This window comes from Entelurus aequoreus, linkage group LG11 (genome assembly GCF_033978785.1).
Source record: "Entelurus aequoreus isolate RoL-2023_Sb linkage group LG11, RoL_Eaeq_v1.1, whole genome shotgun sequence".
Classification (NCBI taxonomy): Eukaryota; Metazoa; Chordata; class Actinopteri; order Syngnathiformes; family Syngnathidae; genus Entelurus; species Entelurus aequoreus.
In genome coordinates, this window is record NC_084741.1 from 33,039,952 (window position 1) to 33,047,095 (window position 7,144).

At 38.2% G+C, this 7,144-nt stretch overlaps 1 long non-coding RNA gene across 2 annotated transcripts; it reads right to left on the minus strand.

Annotated features, from left to right (window-relative positions):
• Positions 1-916: 916 nt before the first annotated feature.
• On the minus strand, positions 917-7,021 carry LOC133660629 (uncharacterized). Of its 2 annotated transcripts, none has more exons than XR_009827852.1 (3): positions 6,800-7,021; positions 2,171-2,280; positions 917-2,114 (listed from the first exon to the last, which is right to left on the minus strand). It is a non-coding gene; the product is annotated as an uncharacterized LOC133660629 (long non-coding RNA). The 2 variants fall into 2 exon arrangements; XR_009827851.1 differs by having other exon boundaries at positions 2,171-2,289.
• Positions 7,022-7,144: the final 123 nt, after the last annotated feature.

Genomic DNA, 7,144 nt, shown 5'->3' on the forward strand with positions numbered 1-7,144 from the left:
GTGTGTGTGTGTGTGTGTGTGTGTGTGTGTGTGTGTGTGTGTGTGTGTGTGTGTGTGTGTGTGTGTGTGTGTGTGTGTGTGTGTGTGTGTGTGTGTGTGTGTGTAAGTGACAGGAAGAAAAGGTCTGACTTTTTTGAGAGTAGTGGTTTGGGTCCACTTGCTGCTTTGCATGTGTAAAAAAAACTGTCCAGTATTGACTTTACTTTTTATAGATTTTTAGGAGGAAAATACTGTCCTATATTCAGGTCAACTGTTTTTTCGTGGGGGAGTTTGTGTTTACCCTATAGATATAGTATATTCTCACATATCCTCGAGCTCAGCAAAACCTGCATTGCCTTCACTTTGTTGAAGTGTCCTGTTGAAGTACTGTAACACTGTGGATCGCAACTTCCCCCACCCGGCATGACCGCGGTGCTGTTGGAACGCTTGCACTGGAAAGAATCCTCGGAGACGCTCTTCCATACAATAAACTGACGAAACCAGAATTCAGCCTCCAAGACGGAAAAGCTGCATTGCTTTCGACGCACGGAATTCCGATTTTATAGGCTTTGTCACAACAACAATGCCTTATTTCCCTGCTTCCGGCACATATTCTAAAAAGACAACAAAAAAAGAGTGTACCTGTACTTGTGTGTTTATTAGTGGTTTTCTCAATGCCACTCAGTCTTATTGGCTGATGTGTGTTTATAACGCCACATGTTCGCAGGTACTCAATAATGCATTATGTCCTGTGGAGGATCAAATTCACTGTGCGATGAAGTGTCATGTGACACAGAAACACACTCTATGGTGAACTGTGGACTACAAAGAGCGATATATCAATATAAATATGTATATGTATGTACAAATGAAAGAAACCCAAGATATTACGCTCCGTAAAGGTCAAAGCTGCTCTCCCGGATATGGAGATGTAAATACCAAGTGTTTTTAAAAAATGCATTTGCGCTGTTATAAATGTACAGATTTTGTATTTATGATGTATGGCTGTTTTGAATCGGTACAAGAATGTTCTAGAATAGAACATATACAATCCAGCCACCTTGTTGACTTTTCTGTTCTACTGCACACCCAATAATGTATTTTAGTGTTTTTTTAATGCCATAGCATTGCTGTGCAATGAAAAGCATGCGTCTCCAAATGTTGTCAGCTTTTCATTTTTATTAGAAAATAGCACCACACTCAGCGCACTCCTGCACTTTTAGTTAGTCCTTAAAATAGAGCAGTTATGTCGAGAGTACTTGTATTTTTGTGGTTAGTCCTTGAAAACAGCTGAGCAGTCTTGCTATTGAGAGCAGGGCTTCTTAACCTTTTTGACCTCGGGGCCCTACTTTGGCACTACAGAGGGGCCCGAGGCCCACTCAAATATTAAAACTGAAATAGTAATAATATTGATATTGTTTTCAATAACTATATCTAACCTATTTAGTTTACAACCTTGTCAAATATATATGAAACTATGCCAAACCCCTGATATAGAGGATCTTTGACTTGCATTTTTGCGGTCAGTTTTTGAAAACAGCAGAGCGCTGATGTCATGTCGAGGATCTTTGACTTGCATTTTTGCAGTAGGTTCTTGCAAACAGCAGAGTGCTCCTGTCATATACAATATCTTAGACTTGCCTTTTTGCAGTAGGTTCTTGAAAACAGCTGCTCATTCCTGCTTATAGAGGATCCTTGACTAGTGTTTTTGCTGTAAACCCTTGAAAACAGCCAAACACTCCAGTCATATAGAGGATCTCTGACTTGGATTTTTGCTGTAGGTTCTTGAAAACGGCAGCGTGCTCTTGTCGTATAAAGGATCCCTGAATTGCATTTTTGCAGTAGATTCTTAAACAGATGCGCACTCCTGTCATATATAGGATCTTTGACTTGCATTTTTGCGCACTCCTGTCATATATAGGATCTTTGACTTGCAGTTAGTCCTTAAAAACAGTGGAGCAATGCTGCTATGTAGATATTTGACTATTGTTTTTGCTGTGAATCCTTCAAAACAGCAGAACACTCCTGTCATACACAGGATGTCTTGACTATCTTAAATATTGCTTGTTTTATTGATTAACAAGACCAAGCCATTTGGTGAGATGAACATGTGAAGTCCTTGCATTGGCATAATTCTGTAAACAAACAAAGAAAATAAGAATGATGGCAAAGGGAGACGTTTGGTCCTTACCTTTGTGAAAATGTTCCCCCCACAACGATTGGGTAGTCCTGGTTTTACACGCTGTAGCTTTTTTTCTCTCCAGGTGGCGTTGAATAGAGGCACAATCTTTAGCTTTGTCACTGGAGAAACTGAGAAATTAGATTTGTATCGCATACAGGGCATCAGTAAAGTATTCACAGCGCTTCATTTTTTCCAAGATGTTACATACAGCCTTATTTGAAAATGGAATAAATTCATTTTTGTCCTCAAATTTCTACACACAATACCCCATGATGACAATGCAAAACAACTTTAAAACTTTTTACAAGTTTATGAAAAATAAAAACTAAGAAATCACATGTACAAAAGTATTCACAGCCTTTGTTGAATACTTTGTTAATGCACCTTTGGCAGCAATTACAGGCTCAAGTTTTTTTTAATCTGATGCCACAATCTTAGGTAATTTCACCTCTTTGCAGTCCCTCTCAAGCACCATCGGGTTGGAATGGGAAGCATCGGTGCACAGCCATTTTCAGATCTCTCCAGAGATGTTCAATTTAATTCAAGTCTGGGCTCCAGCTGGGCCACTCAAGGACATTTAGTTGAAGCCATTCCTTTGATATTTTGGCAGTGCCTATAAGGACTTTGTCCTGCTGAAAGATGAAACGTCACCCCGGTCTGAGTTTAAAAGCACTTTTTTGGGAATTTTGCCTGTCGTTCACACTCATTATGAAAGACAAGACGTTGGATGGATTTTTATTTTATGCATTCTAAGTATTAAACATAAATAGAAGTCCACTTTCAGCAGAGCCAATGGGAGCTCCTCTTTTTTGCCCATAAAATCAGATAAATAACTATTAAAAAAGTGCCCACAATACTCAATTTACATTTCGTGACTTGAATATTAACCAAGTATTAGTGGGCTCTGAACCGAGGATGTCGTCGTGGCTTGTGCAGCCCTTTGAGACACTTGTGATTTAGGGCTATATAAATAAACATTGATTGATTGATTGATAGTGATTTTGTTAATATCAGCGCTAACGCAGACAAACTAGCTCCTTGCTCCCTGTAAATGTATTCTAGATCATAAATCATGCCTCTCACCTGGAAAGTAGATGGCTGAGAATATAATCCCACAAGTTGGGACACTGACAGCCATTTAGGACCTGGAACTGGCGAGGATGACATGAAAAACACTTGTTTCTCCCCACCCTCCACCCCGTTTCTTCGCGAGGATTATGAGACATTTTTCATCTAAAAGGGAATAAATTAACTTCCTATCAGTCGACATCCTAATGACAGCAGACATTGTACAGTAATTGATGTTTTATTATGTTTGTTGGCTCTCATAGTCTGCAGTGAGCCAAAATCAGTGAAGAAAAAAAGCAAATGTGATGCGTTTTTTAAATTAATGTGACACGTATGCTTAAAAAAATCTAAATACGTAAATATTAAATGTTATAAAAGTGTATGTTATTACATTACATACAGCATATACTTACATCATGTATATAAAACCTCAATGGAAGAGTGGATGTTTTTTTAGAGGCTCTATAGGCAGAATTGAACATCTCTCATAGGCTCTTATTGTAAGCGGACTTTTGATCGCATTTATTTAATATTAAAATGCATTAAAAAAAATAACATTTATCGTCAGGTCTTCCATAAGGATTGTGAACGATATGCAAAATTCCCAAAAAAGTGCAGTTCCACTTTAAGCTGTGGATACATTTCAAGGGTGATCAGTTAAAACAGGATGCCCCTTGGCTTACTTTTGAGCTTCATGGAAAAGGATATGGGGCAGCACAGTGGAACAGGGGTTAGTGCATGTGCCTCACAATACGAAGGTCCTGAGTAGTCCTGAGTTCAATCCCGGGCTCGGGATCTTTCTGTGTTGAGTTTGCATGATCTCCCCGTGGGTTCCCTCCGGGTACTCCGGCTTCCTCCCACCTCCAAAGACATGCATGGCCCTGTGATGAGGTGGTGACTCGTCCAGGGTGTACCCCGCCTTCCGCCCGAACGCAGCTGAGATAGGCTCCAGCACCCCCGCGACCACAAACGGGACCAGCGGTAGAAAATGGATGGATGGATGGCAAAGGATGTGAATACTTATATATATGTGATTTGTAAGATTTGTATTTTTAATAAATTAGTAAAAAATCTAAACAAAAAAAAACAAAGTATACACATTGTCATTATGGGGTATTGTGTGTGGAATTTTGAGGGAAAACATTTATTTAATCCATTTTGGAATAAGGCTGAAAATGTGGAAGGACTGAATATTTTCCGGATACACTGTATATGACCAGGCTGCCATGGAGGACATACAGGTCAAATGTGTGCGTAGTGTGTGTCATTATAGGAAAAGCACAGGTGTGCCGCATAACATTAAAAGTGACTCTGTTCTATTTGAGTGTCCCTGCAGTTGTTAGTTTTTATCATGCACACCTGTGCTTTTCCCACTCAACCTTTACAAATGTCCCCATGCATGCACTGAGACACACACACACGACACATATAACATATGATACACCCAGTATATTTGTAGCCTCTGTAAATCTAAATTAGGCTTCTATAAACGATTAGTATTCCTACTGGATGTTGGCTGTAGGTTAAACGCTCACATTAAATAAAGTCATTCAGATGTTGGCTACATAAATGCTGATGAAATGTTGTTTTTACCAAAAGTAATTAGGAGGAAAAAAAGTTTACCTTAGCTGATAGAAAGATGGCAAAGTATTTTTTTCTGTTCATTTAGCAGTTACACTCAAAATTATTCATTTCAAACCCTTAAATGTAAATTAGGTATATCTGCAAAAGATACTTAATTTCCAAAGAATGCTCATTTCAGTAACCGTTTATTATTAGATGTGTTCAGCTTTTTTTATTTAGCTTTTTGAAAACTACTGTAAGTTTATTATTAATTTTAAATATTAAACGTATTTAAAGTAAAGTACAGTTGTTCTTTGCCACATTTAAAAAATATCTTTTTAAGTTAATTCTACAATTTTTTCAAGCCCAAAAATGGCTAAATAAACTAAAAAGAACCAATAAGTAGTATTGGCCACCAGAGGAGACTGAACCAATCAGAACGCACTGTTCAGTATCGTGGTCATTGATTGGCTCAGCTTCAAGCACGATTGAAAAGGTGTAAAAGTGATTAAAGTGTTTTATTTACTTTTTTCATGTTTGGAGGTTGAAAATGTATTTAGAAGGTTGTAAACAGTTTTTATATGGCTATAGCTATTACATGTTTTTATTTATAAACAAGGATTCCTACTTCGCGAAAATTCCAGAACCAATTAAGAGCGATGAACGAGGGACGACTGTATGTTATAAAAGTAAAACATTGAGTTAAACAAAAAAAGAAATTTAGAAAAATGCATTTAAAAATGCTCAAGCTGATTAAAATAGTGCATTGCTTAGCAATAATTGTTTACAGTCTGAGATACAGTCTGGTGTGCCCTGGGAGATTATCTAGTTTCACCTATTTGGGTTAAAAATATTTTTTGCAAACCAGTAATTATAGTCTGCAAATGATGTGTCGGTGCTGTCTAGAGCTCGGCAGAGTAACTGTGTAATACTCTTCCATATCAGTAGGTGGCAGCTGGTAGCTAGTTGCTTTGTAGATGTCGGAAACAGCGGGAGGCAGCGTGCAGGTAAAAAGGTGTCTAATGCTTAAACCAGAAATAAACAAAAGGTGAGTGCCCCTAAGAAAAGGCATTGAAGCTTAGGGAAGAACAAAACTAAAACTGAACTGGCTACAAAGGAGGAAAAAAAACAGAATGCTGGACGACAGCAAAGACTTACTGTGGTGCAAAGACGGCGTCCACAATGTACATCCGAACCTGACATGACAATCAATAATGTCCCACAAAGAAGGATAAAAACAACTGAAATATTCTTGATTGCTAAAACAAAGTAGATGCGGGAAATATCGCTCAAAGGAAGACATGAAACTCCTACAGGGAAATACCAAAATAGGAGCACAAGACAAGAACTAAAACACTACACACAGGAAGAAACCAAAAAACTTAAAATAAGTCACGGCGTAATGTGACATACACCTACTTTGAGACAAGAGCTATAGTGATGCATGGTTGGTTATGGTTTAAAGTCAAACCCAACAATTGTGACAACGACTTTTTATTGTCGATATCGGCTGCTGAGTTTAATTTTTTAATGTTTTCTGCTGGTGGTGTGCCTCCTCATTTTTTTCAATGAAAAAAATGTGCTTTGGCTCAAAAAAGGTTGATAAACACTGGCTTACCATACCCCAGGTAGAAAAACTGGTGCTGATTTTTTAAATATAAATAGTTCACAGGTTCACACTTAATTCAACATGTCTGAAAATAAGTAGAAATAAGATATTTGATCCTTCTTTATGTCTCAGAAAATATTATATGTTAACAATTTTAAATAGGTAAATGATCAAAATGGATCTAGACGTGATGCATTATTTAAAATATTTATACACCGTTCTTTTTTTTAAAATAAGCTCAACATCAACATCCAGTTTGTTTTTAAAAGCAAAAAAAAAAAAAAAAAGAGTCAAGAGTTTGTTAAGCGTGTGTGTGACAGCTGCACCAAGGAAGGGTTTTAGCACTGGTGGAGTCACATTTCTATGCAGGGGAGAAGAGTGGCGATTGTAACACTTACCGGCCACAATATTAGGTACACTTGCACAAACAAGCTGGGTCAAAAATTCTGCCCTTGTTGAAAAAATTATACTCATTTTGAGGACAGAAATTCCTTTACTTATCCTACACCTCTTCAAAATCACCGGATTACATTGATACCGTGCGTATATCATATACGTCCACTATGTCCTGTGTAGCTGATTGTAACCACACTTCACAACGCCTACGCGTCACCACTACGTGCTCGTCCACAGTGAATGAAAGCTTGCGTGCGCGCACACGTGGTTTCTTCTAGTCAGAGCTCACCAGGGGGCCAATTAGCTCACGTTAAGCGCCTCTGTTTGTGTGTGCGCGCGCCGCCACC